Source organism: Equus asinus, chromosome X (assembly GCF_041296235.1).
Source record: "Equus asinus isolate D_3611 breed Donkey chromosome X, EquAss-T2T_v2, whole genome shotgun sequence".
Classification (NCBI taxonomy): domain Eukaryota; kingdom Metazoa; phylum Chordata; class Mammalia; order Perissodactyla; family Equidae; genus Equus; species Equus asinus.
The window spans coordinates 34,864,415-34,883,226 of record NC_091820.1 but is presented as its reverse complement, the minus strand read 5'-3'; the positions used below and the strand labels follow the sequence as shown (position 1 = coordinate 34,883,226).

Sequence of the window (18,812 nt, the reverse complement as noted above, 5' to 3'; positions counted from 1 at the left end):
TCCCTATGCATTCACAGATGCAGATCCTCTCTAAGTTCTTTGCCAATCGCACTGCCACCCCAGATAATACCAAAGAGAAAAAGAAAACGTTTATTGAGGGTTTACTATGTGCCTGAAGCAAGTCTAAGGGTTTGCCCGTCTAAACTCACTGTGGTCGCGCCCTGGTCGTCTGCTGCCCTCCACACCGTGTCCCCGCTTGCCCTCTTGACCCTCATTCTTTGCAAGGTAGCTAAAGAGATTGTTAATTTTAAACGTAAAACAAATCAAATCACGTCACCCTTCAGCGGCTTCCAAAATGCCTCGAATCAAATCCCAATTCCTTAGCGACCCTACTATCTTCTGTGCTTAGGTTTGCTGGGCCAGGAGTAGCTCAAGCGCAGTCCCCTAAAGGGTACCCCGCTTCACCGCTGAGGGAGCGTCCTCCCAAGGGGCAGGGGCGGGGCTTCTCGAGCGGAGGGTGGAGCCTCAGATCGAGTGTGAGAGCCAGAGGGGGAGGTTTTCGGCGGAGGGCGAGCGAGGGGAGCAGGGCTGAAGCAGGCCCGCGGACCCGGCACGCTCCTGCGGGTCCCGCGGAGCTATTGCCCCCGAGGTGAGCATTTTCTCCTAGGCTGGGGGGCGAGCTCTGCTCGCGCGGCCGTCCTCAGCTCCTCGCAGGGGGTTGTTCCCACGGGACCCTGCGCGGAGGCGCGGAGGTGGTGGCCTTGGGGAGCCTGCAGGAGAGGCTGTTGAAGGGGCCCGGCGGCCTGCTCCAGCCCTCCCTCAATCCCGCCTTCTCTCCCCTCCCCCAGGCCTCGGCCGGCGCCCGCGGAGAGCTGGCCGCATCTTTGGGGGCAACGGGGCAGTGGCCAGCAGCGCGGTGAGAGAGCGGCCGACAGTGGGGATGCGAGGTACCGGCATTAGCCGTGGCCAAGTGGCCCTAGAAAGGGAGTAGAGGCCAGGCCTTAGGCGTTTCTCTCACCGATCCGGGAAGGCGGCCTCAGAGGAGGGGGAAGGTGAGGGGCGGGCAGGCAGGCTTCGCAGGTAACTACTAGACGTTGTATATGTGTGTTTTGGTGTCTAAATGATACTACACACACACACACACACATATTCATTTCGGCTAATTGCTTTTTAAAAACTTAACAGTTTGTCTTGTAGATCTCCCTATACAGGGAATCTAAATTTATCTCGTTTATAAACAGCTGCATTGTATGATTGTACTACAGTTTATTTAACCCAATTCCCGATTGATGTACATTAGCTTGTTTCCCTTTGCGGGGGCGAGGGGGCTATTACAAGCAATGCTATAATGAATGGGTTTGCATATGTATGTTTCATGCCCATGTATATTTCTGTAGGAGAAATTCTTAGAAGAGTAGTCGCTGGGTCAAAGTGCATATGCATTTTGAATTTTGATGGATTTGTCCAAATTGCCTTCCCAAAAAGCTATACTAATTTATACTCTGCAATGTTGTATGAGTGCCCTTTTTTCCACAGTTGTGCCAACGCGAATTAATATCAATCTGTAATTTTGGCCAATTTAAAGGGCAAAAATGGTATGTCGTTTTCATTTGCATTTCCCTGATTACTAGAGAAATTGAACATATTTTTTATTTGTCCGATTACAAAAGTAAATAGGCAAATGTCAATAGTCTTCTTATCTATAAGGAATAAGCATTCGAAAATTTATTACTAAAAAAAACCCATTCGCAACAGCAAGAAAAACGAATCAAAATACCTAGAAGTAAACTACAAAACTTTATTTGAGGAATATAATAAAAGAACATTTGCGTACATGGAGAAGAGATACCATGCTTCTGCATAAGAAGGCTCAATTTTGTAATGCTGTCCATTTTTCCTATGTTGATTTATACAATTGATGCAATTTCAATAAATTTACCAAGTTTTTGGAACTTAATATGATTCTAAAGTTCATCCGGAAAAAAGATGGTTAAGAATAACCGAGAAAATATTTTAAAAGATAAGATGGGAGTATTTGTACCACCGGCTATTATAATGTACTTTAAAGAAACAATATTTAAATTAGAACAGACAGAACAATGCATTAGAATACAGAAGTCCACAAATCCCGAGCCAGATTGGATCCGAGGATTTATTGGGGAAACATTGTTGGCTAGACGTGGAAAAACTGCCATATTAAAAGCTTCAAGCACGCACAACAACCCCCTCTTGGAAGCTTGAATTTTCCTTTGAGGGCAGACTCCTTTGTTTGGAGAAAACCACTTTATTGGATCTTTTGGTTATGCCAAGGTAAAACCTCAGGAGTTAAAATTAGTGGCTTTGGAGCTAGAACTAACGATATGAGCCTGTAGTTAGATAAGATGGATTCACTTAGCCTGCAGTGCGGCGAGGGAAGGAGTCTGGATATCATCGGTCTTTTAAATTTCTTTACCTATCTAATGGGCAAAAAATGTTATGTCATTGTTTTTATTTGCATTTGCGTGCTTATTGTGAAATTGAGCTTCTTTTATGTGTTAGTCCGGGATAATATGTGATTCCTGGAGGCATGTAACAATGGGGGACCCATTGCTCCTCTTCCAGAAAGGAGTTTGGCTAATTGGTACAGCCCTGCCCGGAAGCGTGAGAATAAACAGGTTGACTTTTTAAATTTTCTTCAAGCGCTAGGCTCTAGACACCTTAGATCGGGGGCGGAGGCAGTTTTCAGGACATGGCCGAGATTTGGCGCTGAGCTGTGTCATCGCGAGGTTTGGCAGTCAGCTCCGCAGTGGGTAGGAAACCTCGTGGTAGGCGAGATCCCTGCAGGACCAGAGGTTCCTCCCTTCCCCCTAAAAACTCCCAGTCATTTTCATGAGGCCCCGCCTCTCTCCTTTTTAGGAGCGTGCACCAGCTCTCGCGAGATCTCGTGTTTCCTAAAGGCGAGGCGCGGGTGGCATCCTGCGGCGAATTCGAAGGTCTCACAGAGACTAAAACGTATTATCGCGATAGTTCTCACGGCGCATGCGGGACCCGGCGGCGGCAGATTGGCTCCGCCCCTCGCTGCTTCGTGAGGTTGTGCGTCATTTGCTTTTCGCTTCGCGTAGGGTGAGAGCCGAGCCTTAGCGACTTCGGCTTTGGTGGGAGGAGGGGTCTGGGAGGGGCTGGGCTCAGACTTTTCCCGTCCGGTAGAGGTTCTCGCGGGATCGCGCGGAGGCCCCCGCGGTTCGGTTACGGACTGCAGCTGCCGCGGAGGTGGCGGCGGCGGCAACGTTTTCGGCTCGTTGTGTTCTTACCCGGTGAGTTCTCGCGGGAGCAGGGTCACGTCCTCGTGGGATCCGTTGGCAGTGGCGGAGGTAGCTCGAGGGTGGGGGGGGCAGTGACTAGGGTCGGTCCGCTTGATGTTAAGATGGCGGCGGAAGCTGATGTCTGTCTGGCCAGCACCCGGGACTGAGGTGTTGGCTGTTCGCGTTTGTGACGCCTCTCAGGTACCCGACGTTAAGGAGGTGACGATTGGCGAAATGCTGAGGTGCTGATAAACCGAACCTGAGGCGAAAACCACTCCGTCTCTAGTCGGTTGAGGCGACACCATTTCCCGGGCCTCAGCCGCGTGTGGGCCCGCCTTTGCCCCGCCAATCCGTCAACGCCTTCGTTGTCGCCGCCGCAGTGGGCACGTTGGGACGGGTAGGAGCGGGGACTCTGGACTTCGTTGGGGAGTGGGGTTGGGGGTTAGATTGGGCGGTGGGGGAGAGGACTAATCTAAGACGGCTGGTTCTCTCCCTCCTGTCTTTTTGCGGGCCCGCCTCTGTTGTCCATCCCTGCGGCGACCCGAATGAATCCCCTATTTTTTCTTGAGTTGAGGTGGACTGTACTTCCCCAACTCCCATGGTCTTTGAACTAAGGTTTGGGGGAGGGTCAAGCTTTTCTGTCTCTGACGTACTTCTCCGCTTTCTCTCGTAATTTTATCGTCCCATTGAGTATTCCTTATTTACATGGACAGTTGAGGTTCATGTTTAAGAGGACAAGTCAAAGCTTTTTCCCGTCACCCCCTCCCCAGTCCTACTGAGGAAGAGCTTAGCTCGGGTCCCCTAGCCCGTCTGGTCTCCCTCTTCTATTGGTCCCCTTTGACGCAGGCGTTGAATAGAGCCTTTCCCGTTCCCTGCATTTACTCCATCTTTGTGGATGGAGCCATAGTAGCCTTCCGTTTCCTTAGATCTTCACGCTTGTATGACCCTGATCCGAGCACAGGGTACTGATTTCTCCAACTCTGCCTACTACTCGACTACTCTTAGGCGGAACAATGAATGGGTTGGTGGTTGGATGATTGCGGTCTGCGTGACCTCTTCATTCTGGGTCCTTTAGCCTTCCCTTCCTCATAACACCCTGCCCCCCCCCCAAAAAAACCCCTGAAAAAGGCTGTGGAGGATAACCCTTGGGTAAACCAACTTTTTGTCTTCAGTCCCCCCATCATCCCCGGTGCAAGCTCGGGAACCGCCCCTTTTCTCTGCCTTGCTCCGAGTTCTTGTGGCCTCTTGGTCTATGGACATCTGTCTTTGCTGCTAACCATCTCTTACATGCTTCTCACTTCTTAATCCTTCTATTCTCCCCTCCCCATGCTGTTTTTCCAGGAGCTGAATCCCCTAGAGAGAAGATACCCTCCTGTTAAGCTCCACTACATCCCCCTGCAATGTGCTAGAAAATAAAGTAGCTTTGATAGATTATCTTCTGTCCCTCAATTATTGCCGTTTTCTGCTTTTTTCTCCCTCTGCCATTCCGCCATTGTTATAGACAGTTAATTCCCTATCATCTGTTTCTTTTTTAGATTAGATGTTCAGCATTGTTTTATCTTAGGCCCAATGTTTTGTAGATTGAGCAGGCACCAACATTCTCCAATCAAGGGAGGCAGCCTGGTATGGTGGAAATTCTGTGTGGTTTGGGTTCACATTGAAGTTGCTGACCTTGGGCAAATTACTTTTCGGATTCTCATTTTTTTCATCTATAATGGGGATAGTAGCGCTTAGAGTTGTTAGAGTTAGATAATTTGTAGAGTGCCTCGCTTATGGTAGGCACACAATAAGTTGTGGTTACTTTTTCTTGGTGTTAGAATACGTTGGCAGATACATCTGTGTCATATGGTAGTTTAAATGCTCTGGGAAAGAATAAGATTTTTGTTCCTTTAACTGTAAATTTTTAGTATATTTCTAGGTCAGTTCTATCATTTTTGTATTTTTTTCCTCCTCATCTGCCAAACTCTTTTATCTCCAATGGTTCGTGATGTTTGAATGTAATTCTCACTTGTATTAACCTTCTACCAGTGTAGGTATTTTAGTGCAAAAATCATTATCCTGGAATGACCACCAGCCATAATGTTCCTGTCAAGAACCACTCCCAGGTGTTTGCCTTTTGGAAGGGGTGCCTCATCCCTTGTCTACTCCCTCCTTCCACTCCTTCAAAGGCAGTCTGTCCTGTCATTCACCCTAGGAAAGTAATGATATTTGGTGTCATGCTTTTCACAGTAATAAAGGGAACTTCTGCTAGCTAGTTTTCAAGTGTTCATACTGATTTTCCCCTATCTTCTTTTTTTGATCTCTCAGATCACTGTGGGGATCTGCTATTTGGCCTCACCTGAGCAGGATAATTCCTATCTGAGAAAGTTTAGAAAAGGTGTTTGGGATACCAAGCTTCTCTTCCAAAGGAAATTACTACCAATTCTTTAATACACTATTTCATATTGTGTTTTTATCATTTTATATTTTCCAACATTCTTTAAGTAAAAATGACTTCAATTTGGAGGTAGTTTTCTTTATTGTTACTATTTCCATTTAGACCAATATTAAAGTGAATGTTTTTTTCTGATTACCTTGGCTGGATGATGGGGTTTGAAGTAGGAATATGATGCTGAAACGTTTACATAGGATTAAAAATTTACCATGGGTAACCATCTGGTAATTAACTTATGTGGATACTAGTTTGAGCTTTAGGGTTTGCTTTATTTAGTTTGAAGTGCTTTGAAGGTAATAGAATTTTCCTCCTTTTTCATTGGAGGACAGGCCATCACTTTCTGTTTTGAGATTCTGCCTTGGTTCTCTTTACAATAGGTCAGGCAGTGATCAGAAATTAACTAAACCTCAATTTGACTCTTCTCATTCAGAACTAGAATAAATCTGGAAATGATAATCTAGGTATGACCTAAAAGGTTTGGTTTATTCTAGGTAGATCTCTGACAGTAAGGAGTGGCAACACCAGTTGAAAACTTTGAGGTTCAGTGGCAAAGTTCAACCTGAGTTTCCAGGGTGTTTGTTTATCTCCCGGTATGGCCAAAAAGCATGTATGAAGGTGAAAAATAATTTTTTATGTGTGCAGTTTTTTTCACAAAAAATAATGAATTTAACATTGCCTTAGTATCAATTTACAGCGAAGATATAAAATTGTCTGTAAAATAATCACTATCCTCTGTAATTTGGGTTTAGAACTGAGTTGAATTTTCATTGTTGGTGTCTTAAATGTATGATTAGAAGAATTGTTTTAGCTGTTGGTTCTGAATTCTTGTTACTGCTCAAAACAGGTCCTAGAAAATTCAAATTGACATGTGAGGGCTATTGCTTAAGAAATAATAACTATGATTATGTTTGAACATCAATGTAATGGTTAACTTCCCTATACCCTAATAAATGTGTATCTCTCCCCCCCACACTTTTTTTTTGTAGGTCCTCCAGTAGTCTGACCTGAGTGTGTTAGTGCTCCAGAAGAACCAGCAGACCAACTTGGTCAGGAAGGTTCAGGAAGCTATTGGAGCAGTGGTGGGATTTCCCACCAGGATGAGTATGATTGGCTGTGATTTTAGGTTAGTTTTTGTAGATCTTTGTGAGTAATTGTATTTTACTTCTTGGAATGGAGATGGTTGGGAGTGTATGTGTTTCCATTCTGTAAGTGAGATACTTTGGTTTCTTCCATTGTCTGGATCTGATGTGGCACTGGCTGCTGCTTGTGTTTAAGTGGAGCTCATTACTAAAGTAAACAGTTTAAATGAATTCTGTCTGTACATGATTTTTTAAATCACCTTAAGCATCCTTCAAACAATAAAATTGTAAGATATTATGTCTAACTGATTCTTTTTTAAAGAAATTTAAAAGAAGAATTTCAGGCACACAAAAATTGGATAGTATAATCATCCCCGTGTGCCCACCACCAGCTTTAACAGTTACCAACTTGAGGCCATTCAGTTTCATCTGTATTTCTACCCACTGCCCCCACCCCAGATTATTTTGAAATAAACCCCTGCTGTCATATTATTTTTATTTGCAAAAAAATTTGCACTCTAGAAGATAAGGGCACCTTTTTTTTAAGATTTTCTTTTTCTTTTTTCTCCCCAAAGCCCCCCAGTACATAGTTGTGGGTCCTTCTAGTTGTGGCATGTGGGATGCCGCCTCAGCATGGCTTTATGAGAGCCGTGCCCTGTCCGCACCCAGGATTCGATCTGGCGAAATCCTGGGCCGCCCAAGCGGAGCGCACCAACTTAACCACTTGGCCATGTGGCCTGCCTCAAGATAAGGGCTCTTTAAACATAAAACCTCATGGGTCGGCCTGGTGGCGCAGCGGTTAAGTGTGCACATTCCACTTTGGCGGCCCGGGGTTCACTGGCTCGGATCCCGGGTGCGGACATGGCACTGCTTGGCAAGCCATGCTGTGGCAGGCGTCCCACATACAAAGTAGAGGAAGATGGGCACGGATGTTAGCTCAGGGCCAGGCTTCCTCAGCAAAAAGAGGAGGATTGGCGGCAGATGTTAGCTCAGAGCTGGTCTTCCTCAAAAAAATAAATAAATAAAACCTCAGAACCATTATCACAACTCAAAAGAATTAACAGTGATATTTTTAAAATATCAAATATGAAGCTAGTGTTCAAATTTTACTCTTTGTTTGAATCAAGATCCAAAGAAAGTCCATTTGTCACAAAGGAGGATTGATGCAGCTCTTAAATCTATCTTAATCTGCAGGTTCCCTCCCTTTTGCTTTTTTCTTCCAATTTATTTGTTGAAGAAATTCTTCTGTAGTTTTCCCCATGTTTGGTGATTACATCCCAGTAGTGGTATCTAACCCATTCTTGCTAAGTTAAAGACCCTGGAGGACCCCATTGTAATGGAACAATGGCGGTAATCTCCTGTATCCCAGTTGGAGTTGATACTGCTGGCCTAGGCACTATCCCAAAATAACTAGTCCTGGCTTCCTTTTTCTGTGGCAGAGTCTGATTTAATTGATACCTGACTTCACTTCCATGTCTTGGCCCTACTTACTGCTCCACGTGAAGAAATAGGCCTCTTTATCGAGGAAGCTAATGTTTCCTAGATAATAATCTGATTGTGCCTTTGGGGTTTCTCATCATGGTTTCAATTTCCTCAGGTGATTTAGTTATTTTTGTGCTATTTTATAATGTTGCTTTTTATTCTTTTGTTATATCTCAGCTGCTCTGACCCATAACTTCTAAGCTATTAAGACTTAGTGACGAGTTCCTCTGGCTATAATACAGTTTTTGAAATGACAGTACTAAACAATTTTTTTTTTTTAGTACTAAACAATTTTTGAGAGCTTCCACTTACATCTTTTCAGCTATTATACACAACTGTAGTTTTCCTGTTGGTTTTTTTAAAAATTTCTTCTGGAAGTGATGTTTCCTCAGCATAAAGTCCTTCAAACTGTTTATTTCTTTCCTTGTGCAACACTGGCTATCCTGGGATCTGCTATATGTCCCTTCCACAGTCAAAACCTGAGAATGGAAGTTGGATACATAGGCTCCAGCCAGGCTGTGACTTCACAAATGGAGGCAGAACACAGCCACTTGTGCCTGCCTTTAAAATGACAGTGATTTCAAGTTGGAGGATCAGAGAGGGTAGCAGTCATAAATGACGTTTTGAGATATTTAGATGAAATATGATAGTGAATCTCCAGTGCTATGGATCATGAGTTCAAGCTTTTCAGTTCTTTGTTCATTAATGGAGAAATCAGATTGCCAGTTGAAAATGAACTAAGTATTAAAGAAGTGATTTCTTGAGAATTACAGTGAAGTCCATTTGTTAAAAAAAAAAAAATTGAGCATATTGCTTATAGTGATTAGACATTTGCCCCTGTCCTGAGTTTTCTGTAGTTTGGAAGTTTGAGCAAGGTGGCTTAAACCTTCTAATCCTGAGTTTGTGAAACTAGGGTAACTGTAGATTTTTGGGACAGAGCTTTGCACATAGTAGGCATTTCAATATTTGAATTGTTTCCAGAGTTGTTTTTTCTTTTTTTAAAACATGTTTATTTTATTATTTTTTTTTTAAGATTTTATTTTTTCCTTTTTCTCCCCAAAGCCCCCCGGTACATAGTTGTATATTCTTTGTTGTGGGTCCTTCTAGTTGTGGCACATGGGATGCTGCCTCAGTGTGGTTTGATGAGCAGTGCCATGTCCATGCCCAGGATTTGAACCAACGAAACACTGGGCCGCCTGCAGCAGAGCGCACGAACTTAACCACTCGGCCATGGAGCCAGCCCTGTCCAGAGTTCTTAACAGCTACAAGTTTACATTGGAAATGCTCTTGGGTTTTTTGTTTTTTTTTTTTTTCTTTCTTTTGTTGTATGTTTTCAACCATGGGTTCAAAGTATTATTAAAATGCCAAACTTGGTTTCTTTGAAAATATTTGCCCTTTGCATTCTATGTGACCTCTCCTGCAGTTAGATTAAGTTGTAAACTCTGATGTGTGGCAGTAACCGTATTAGGCTGCTTTACAGTGATCTCACTATCCATAAGATGGATAGTCATAAGCACTTGGGCTCTGGGTGTTTTGCTGTATTGTTCTCGGACTCGTTTCCTCAATGACTGGTTACCAGATGTTTATATGTTAATGTCAGGGATAATTCAGCTCAGAAGATTCTTTGGAAGCCCTTTCATTTGATGTGTCATACGGGTTGAGTTGCTAAAACTTGATGTACTTGTTGACCAGCTTGGTCTTCTGATTATAGAAATGCTTTCAAATAGTGAGGGAGTGGCTCTCTATGAGTAAAACAACTGTAAGTTTTGTTTGGGCTGTTAACCTGTGCATTTTCAACTTTTAGTTCCCTTAAAAAAGTTTTTAATCATTCAGCTTTGAAAATTACAAGGATGACATGGATTGATTCTAGGATGTGATTTTACGCAAGGTTGGAGTTTGTTTTAACTTCTTATGAATGTGTCATTAAATGGCGATTGGTATTGCAGATTGATTCAGTCTGGATTGCTGATTGGGGTAGATGAACGTGAAAATTCTTTTTCAACCCTGAGATTCTGATTGTATAATCTTAGATGTTGAAAGAAAACAGTTTTTCCTTTTTAGTAATCTTTAAGTAGTAACTACAAGAGATTAGGAGTAGGGAGATGGAAATTATTCTGGAATGACCTTTTAGTATAGTCATTTAGATTTTAAAGATTGGTAAGGGTGAACATATTGCCTTGAACTTAGGTACCATCTTTTGCATAACTCAGGTTTTATTTAAGTCCTTATAATTAGATACCAGAGATAATTGCCCTGGGAATACTTGGGTATATTGTATTTGGTGACTGCTTATGTCTTGGAACACGTTTGGAAGATTGCTTTAATGATTATATTATTTGCTGTAATTATTTTCTTATTTGCTTGTCTTTGTAGTGAGGCATATTTCTCCTGGTCTTTGCTTTTTTTTTTTTTTTTAACTTCCACTGCTAATTCTTTATTATTGCATTCTGCCATTTGAGTTCTTATAGGTGGAAAGACCTTTCAGCACAGTGATTAAGAACACAGACTCGAGCCAGACTCTGGGTTCAAGTTCTCACTGTTTCTTACAAGCTTTGTCATCTTGTGCGAATTATTTAACTGCTGTGCCACAGTTCTTAATCTGTAAAATGGTAGTAATAGTGTTACGTACCTCATAGTGTTTGGGAGAAGTTTAATTTAGCTGAGTTAGTGCTTATGAAGTGCTTAGAACAGTGGTTCTGAAACTTCAGCTTACATCAGAATTACCTAGAGGGCTTGCTAAAACACTGAGTGCTGGGCTCCACCCCCAGAGTTTCTGATTCTGTAGGTCTGGGAGGGGCCCGATAATTTGCATTTCCGAGGACTTCCCAGGAGATGCTGATGGTGATGGTCAGGGAACCACTGGAATAGAACAGTGCTTGGCACAGAATGTTAATTGGTTTTTTCTGGACCAATTTCTCAGTCCCTGAGTAAAGCACTTCATTCTTCAGTGCTGTTTAGTATTGCCTTCAGCTAGAAGCAGTTTTGAAATCCTTTGTTGCAGTGGTTTTCAAAATGTGGTCCCCAGATCAGCATCAACAGCATCACCTGGGAAAGTGTCAGAAATGCAGATTCTCAGGCTCCACCCTAGTCTTTGTTTTAAGTGTGTCTTGATTTGACTGGGGTGTCTTAGACTTTTTTTAACAGCTTTATTGAAATATAATTCATATGCCATACAATTCACCCATTTAAAGTGTAAAATGGTTTTTAGTATGTTCACAGTTGTACAAACGTTCTCACATCAGTTTTAGAACATTTTCATCACCCTTAAAGGAAACCCAGTACCCGTAAGTAGTCATTCCCCTTCTTCTCTCTCCCAACCACTCCAGTACTTGGCAACCACTCCAGTGCTTGGCAACCACTAATGTACTTTATGTCTCTATAGATTTGCCTATTCTGGCTGGGCATTTCATATGAATGGAATCATGCTATATGTAAGCAGCTTTAATGTGATTAAAATGTTTTCCTTTTATTATAAAAAATAGAATATAGATAAAGAAAACCACCCAAAACCAAATTTATAGTTTAATAAATTATTTTAAGGCAAACACTTTTGTAACCACCACCCAAGTCAAGGAATAGAACTTTGCCTGTCACCCTAGAAGTCCTTGTACGTGCCCATCCCAAGCACAGTATCCTCCCTCCCTCCAGAAAGTACCTACTATTCTGACTTTATAATCATCACTTCTTTTCATTCTGTTAAGGTTTTATCATCCAGGTGTGCGTCTCTGGACAGTATAATTTACTTTGTCCATTTTTTAAAACTTGAGTTGTTTCAATATCTATAGCATCCCTTCCTTTTCTTTTCCTTATACTGTATCTCTCGAAGAGCTCAGGACATTTGACCTGTCTGTAGAGTTTCCCACGGACTGAATTTTGCTGATTGCATACTCAGTACACTTCAACATGTTCTTCTATCCTCTGTATTTCCTGTAAATTGACAGCTGAATCCAGAGGCTTTATAAATTCAGGTTAATTTCCTTTGGCAAGAACATTGGGGGTGGTGTGTTCATTTACAACATTCGTTAGGTAGTAATGATGTCTTAGATTTTTTTTTTTAATATTAACAGCCATTGCTGCCCAAAGCTTAGGTCCATTAATTCATTGGGAGTTGCAAAATGGTAATGTTCTAACTCATTTGTTTCATATATTAGCTGGAATAATTTTATAAGGTTATTCTGTGATATAGTTTATATAAGAAGGGCAGGATAAATGCTCAATTTTTAGATTTTTTTCTGGTCATTTAATAGTTCTGTCACTTTGGGCAAGTTAACCTATCGGTTGCCTCATCTGAGAATACCTTACTTGTGGAGTTACTGGGATTAAATGAGAAAATGTAAGGTGTAGAATGCTGTGGGTGGTCAGTAGATGGTGATTTCTTTTAACATACTATTTCATTTAACCCTTCCAACAGCTCGGAGATGGGCACTCAGAGTGGTGAAGTGGTGGCCAGTTAGCAAAGCCTGTCTGGGACTCTTTATGTTGAAGTCATCAGTGCTGGAGAGGAACAGAGTTTGTTCTTTGGCCATTTTAGGGCTAAGACTCTGGCTGGTGATAACTGAAGGTTCCACCAGAGTAGTTTTTCACTTTACCAAGCCTTAGGAGTCACACGCATACCCTCTGAAGGGTCTGACCCAGTTCTGTGGTGATGTGTAGTACATTGGTTGCCTTGATCTCCCTTCACCTACACAGCCCCCTGCTGTTCAGGGTTCTGCTGTAACCTTAGTAACCCATAATGAGTCTTCCTAATAGTCATCAGTATCACCACTATTAACATACTTGAGTAGCACCATATATAGCAGGTTAGAAAAGAGGTAAGTCATTATCCTTGTTACTGTTTTGTATATTATCTAAAGTACAGTGCATGGAACATAGTAAGTGCTCAATAAATCGGAAGCTATTTTTTTAAAATCTTTTTCCCTCTCACTTCTTACCTGCCTTCATTCAGTTCAACAGGCATTTACTGAGTGTTTCTAAGTACAAGGAGCTAGGGACATAAAATGAGAGTTGATCTCTGCCTTTGAGAAATTCACAGTCCAGTTAAGGACTGTAACTGAGAGCATGTTTAAAGTTCCTTAGCCTTTTCTTTTGTGTTATCATTTCTTCCCCTCCTTTGTCCATGCATGATATAACCTGCCTGTTGTTTCTCAAAGCTCTCTTTAGTTCTATATCCCTCCCCAGTCTTTGAGACTGCTGATGTGTAAGAAAGCCTGCAGTTGTCTTCTATGAATATAGGGTAATATCAAGAAAAACCTTTGGGCCAAGATTGAATTTCAAAGTGGCACATGCAGTTGACACAATATCAGTTTATGGTCTTAAGATGCACCTACACCTGGTCTCCAACCTCCACCCTGTTGCTTTAACTGTCTACCTGCTGCCTTCTCCCTTCCTTCTCCCTCCCCTCCACCATCCCCCAAGATGTTTGCCACATAAAGTTAGTGATCTATTAAGTAAGTAGAGACACCTGTACTTCCTATAAACTAGGATTTGAGTGGGCTTAGGGTTTTATCACTAAATTTTCATTCTAATCTATAAAATGGTCATCAAAAAGCCTATTTCATAGGTTGCTCTGAGCATTAAAGTGAGATGATGTATTTTTAAATGTTTAAATTACAGAGTACCCTGCAAAGATAAGGCCATTATAATTTGTGTAAAATAAATACTTAATAGCTTTGTTGCTTGGGCCAGATTACTTCATCACTGAACCAGTTTCCTCATCCTTTAAATGGAGGTGGTAATATCTCATTCACTCAACAAATATTTGAGGACATACTGAATACTGCCAGATACCATGAATACAAAGATGACAATCACCTGGAGAATGGAGGGCAGCATGGTCTATTAGGGGAAGGAGACTTGTAAATCACACTCAAAGGGGTCAGTATAATAACATGAGGAGTGAACAAAATGTGCTGTAGCAGTTTACAGGAGGAATCAGAGAATTGTCACACAGAATTTTGTTAGGGTGAAACAAGAGACATGAAAAGTACCTCATGTACTCAAAAATACCATACAAATGAAGTTAGTTAAATGTATCCTAAATGAATCAGTAGCTTCAACCATTATTTCATTTTCTCACACTACTTGTACTTTAGATGTGCTTATTTCTTTGAGCTAGATTTTATGAGCTGCTTAAGGGTATTATATGCTCCTATAGTGGAGTATCCTGAAAGTAATACTTTAATCTAAAAGAATTTTTTTCACCCACTTTGTCATCATTTTCTAGTCTGTTACTGAATTAATTTAGGAAAAACTAGAATATGTATTCTTATTTTGGGAAAAGATTCCTACTCCCACAACAATGTTCAGTCATCATTAACATTTTCATTGGTGTGTTCCCATCTTAATGATGAGTTACATTTTAAAAATAAAATTAAAGACAGGCTTTTCCTAGAATAGGAACTAAAAATGTCCGGTAACAAGAGAAGATACTAAACTAAACATCAGAAATGCAAATTAAAATGAGGTCTTTTTTAACTTATTAGATTGGCAAAAAATAATTTGGTAATATCAAGTCGTGGCAAAAATATAGAAAAGAGTCTGGTATTATAATACTGCCCACAAGTGATATAAGTTAATACACCCGGTTTGGAGATAATTTTGCAAAGTTGCAAGATAGTATGTACGGTATGGTGCTATTTATATTTTTTTTGAGAACTAGGGTAAACCGATAAGTTTATTTGGGAGGAGTGGTTGAGAGGAACTTTAGCTTCTTCTGTAATGTTCGCATTTCTATTTCTGAGCAAACTTAAAATATACTGAAGAGGACAGAGAATAATACAACAAAAACTCTTTCCCTACTGCCTCCCTCCCAAATTGATCTTTTTAAATTTATTTTGCCTCAAGTCTTTTAGGGTAATATAGGTAAATGGGAAATACTTTTTAGTAACACTTTAACCCAGCATTCCTTTCCCTTCTATGATCATTACCGTGAATTGCTTGAATTTTTATACTGTGAGAATGGTATAAATTACATAAGTAGAAATTCAAAAACTGATGTCCACACAACAATCTGTTCTTACCTGTATAGTATTAAATTTGCATACTACTTTAGAGTTTATACAATCATTTAATAAGAATGCTTTGGGAATGGAGCTAGTCATTTGCTCATTTTATTGTAACTCTTGTTTGAAAATGCTTTCCTGACTTTATTTTTAAGTAATATTCTTCATGATTATAGAAGTATGCATGGCTTATTGTTATTATTATTGTAAGCACAGAAATATCTTGAAATACTATCATTCAGAGATAAATACTATTAACATATTGGTTCACAGTATATTCTTCTAAGGCTTTTCTTTTTTTTTTCTTTTTTTTGTTTTTTTTTTGCTGAGGAAGATTTGCCCTGAGCTAACATCCGTGCCAGTCTTCCTCTAGTTTTTCAGTATGTGGGCTGCCAGCACAGCATGGCTGCTAACAGAGCGATGTAGGTCCATGCACAGGAACCGAATGTGGGCCACCAAAGCAGAGCATGCTGAACTTAACCAGTAGGTCACCAGGGCTGGCCCCCAAGGTTTTTCCTTATGCCTGTGTAGTGTAAACATTTTTTTTTCAAAAATACTCTTTTTTAAAATGGAATTCATTGCCTTCCTTCCAACTTTTTATTATGAAAATTTTCAAACATAAAATGCTGAAAGAATAGCACGATGAGCATCTATATATCACTAGCTATATCTAACAATTAAGAATTTCCATATTTGATTTATATGTACATATGTCTCTTTAATTTTTCTGAAGCATATGAAATAAGGATGGCACTTCATCCTTAAATCCTTCAGCATGCATGTCTTGAGAATAACGACCTACAAAACCACAATACCATTACCACACCTAGAGAATTTATTCTTTTTTCTTAATATTATCCAGTATTCAGTCCATTTTCAAATTTCCTCAGTTGTTCCAAAATTGTCTTGTCTTAGCTGTTTCTCCAAACCAATACAGAAGTGGTATTTTTAAATTTGCTGTTCCCGCTTAATATATTGACCCCTGTTCTCTGTCATAGTGTATACTTCTATAATGTTTTTAATGGCTGTGTTATATTCTGTTCTGTGCATGATTAATAATTTATTAACCAATTCCCTTATGTTCAAACCTTTAAGTCCTAGTTTTTCATGATCTTAAACAATGTTTCCTAGCACACAGTAGGCATTCGGTAAATTTAAGTGTTGAGTGAAGGAAAAAAGCATAGGGACGTCCTAAGAGAGAAATCTTTGTGACATCCATGTTTATTTCCTTAAGAAATTTCTAGAACTGGAATGCAAAAATGTGAGGCCTTTGATCCTTTTTGCCAAATTGTCCTTTAGAAAGACTATCCTGTATTATTCATTGTGGTATGTTTTGTATATAATCCATGTTGATTTACGTGTATGACAGGGTAAGCCTTGATACATTAGTATTAGAGAAGAGCATAAACCTAGATAGATCCAGTGTCATTGCTATATATGGCTCTCTCCTTAGACCTATTATCTGCTGCCATGTTTTACAGGGGCTAACTTGACTCCTCCAGCCTAGGGTGCCTTGCAGTCTGTTGACCTAATCTCGGACTCCAGTTCCCATCTCCTCATATTTCCTTAACTGTATTGGGGAGGCCAGCCTTTAAAGGAAGTATAGTCTGGAGAGATGCAGATATCACTTGACGACAACCTTTTACATAAAGCGTTTTAGAATTTTGCTTTTTAAAAGTAAAGGCAGACTGCCTTCATGGGTGAATTCAAATCTCTTAACTCCATCAAAACAAATGACCAGTGGCTTTAAAATGGTAGTCTTCTCCATGTCCAACAGAAGAGCTGGATGAGACCCTATATTTGATATTATCCATATCCATATATTTGATATTATCCATTCCCCAAAATAGGGAAAATGACTTGTCCAAGGTAACATGGCTGGTTAGTGATGGACTTGGGCATTGAGCCCAGGTCATGTAGTCCACTGTGCTATATCTTCTTAAATGAACTTCTGTCTCTTTCTAAATGTGCCAGCAGGTGTCATCCATAGAAGTGCAGGATAAGTGGCCCTCTTCCTCTAAGAAAGTTACCTCAAAACTGGGGAAATTTTAAGGGAGTAGAAAGGTAAATGAGAAAGTCAAAAGTCCAAAGAAAGCTCAGTTTCTTTGCACTTTTGGCTATGGCTGTTACTTTTCAACATGAGGTTAATTTGGAGCTCTTTCATGGGGCAGTTTGATTTGGCTCTGTTTTTTCATGCATTTTTATGGGTACCATAAAGCTGTAGATGGGACTGAATTTCCTGCTTGTAAAACCTTCAAATTGAAGTGATGTTTTCTAAGCCCATCTTTGTTTTTCTTCCTTTTCAACTGTTTTAAATTATAAAAGTAACATATTTGCTGTAACCAAAAAAAAAAGATTCAGACAAGATAGAACATTTCAGTTAAAAATTAGTGTCGCCTCCCAAATAACAAGCTCCTTTTATTCATACAACACTTCAGAAATCTGTTAACAATTTGTAGATATTCTTTTACACCTTTTAGCATTTACATGCTATGCTTATCCATTTGTGTACTATGCATATTTTTTTGTTAGACTATATGGCTCGACTCCATTCTTTTTAATGGTTGCATTGCGTCCCAAAGCATGGATTTACTATAATTCAATCATTCCTTGTTGTTGAGCCTTAGATGTAAAATTCGTTCTGAGTCAAAGGGTAGTACCCATTTAAATTTTTGATAGGTACTGCCAAATGATCTCCAGAAAGGCTGTATTGAATTGCCATTCCCACCAGCAGTGTCAGTGAGTGTCCTTTCCTCCACCTGTATCTGCCAAAAACAAGATATTGTTGATCTTTTTAATTTTAACCAGTCTGATGAGTGAGAAATAACACCTCCTTGCTTTGATTAGCATTTCTGTAATTACTAGTGAGGATGAACAAATGTGTGTATCGTCTGCAAATTGCAAATTCATGCCCTTTTACTTGATTTTCAATCAGATCATTTGTCTTAGTTTTGGGAGTTCTTTATATACTAGAAATACTAATCCTTTCTTTATCCTATTGGAGATATTTTCTGTGTTTATGGTTTGGAATTTTTATGTAGTCACATCTGCCCTTTTTTGTCTTTTATGGTTTCTAGGTTGCATATCTTGGAAGATCTTTTGTTTGCCAAGATTACAAGAGTATTTTCCTGCATTATCTTCTAATACTTTTATAATTTACCTTTTAATGTTTAAGTAATGGTGTGAAGTTAGGTGTGTGCTTTTTTTTCATCCAAATGGTTAACCAAAAGCTCCTATATTCCATCTTGAGAAAGACTATTTGATCTTAAAAAGTATACTCAGCTTAAAAGTGAATTATTTGGAAAAGTGTAGTTTATTTTTTTCAACGGTTGGAATTTGTGCCGTGTAGAATACTGGCTTGGTTATTTTTGCTCTTTAGTTTTTGAGAATAATTCAGATTGTTCATGTTTAATGCTTAACATTTATCTTGAACTGAAGGCAAAGTGATATAGACAGTGCTTCAAGAGATCTTAGTTACTGTATTTCCATTTTACATATGTTTGAGGCCCAGATCGTCCTAAGGTCTCAAAAGTCAGTTGGTGGCAAGGAGCTAGAATACCTTTGCATACTATTCTTTCATTTTCAGCAAATACCT

General features: G+C 40.2%; 1 protein-coding gene across 13 annotated transcripts in view; it reads left to right on the top strand.

The window, feature by feature from the left end:
• Positions 1-464: 464 nt before the first annotated feature.
• HUWE1 (HECT, UBA and WWE domain containing E3 ubiquitin protein ligase 1) overlaps positions 465-18,812 on the top strand; it is a 145,012-nt gene continuing 126,664 nt past the window's right edge. For 7 of the 13 annotated variants that reach the window (XM_044764251.2, XM_044764256.2, XM_044764255.2 and 4 more), the window contains exons 1-2: positions 3,013-3,233; positions 6,642-6,778. The gene's annotated coding sequence lies outside the window, so the exon portion shown is untranslated. Of the gene's footprint in view, positions 590-788; positions 888-3,012; positions 3,234-3,303; positions 3,619-6,641; positions 6,779-18,812 lie in introns of those variants that run through there. The other 6 variants (XM_044764246.2, XM_044764244.2, XM_070503308.1 and 3 more) reach the window with 6 other exon arrangements.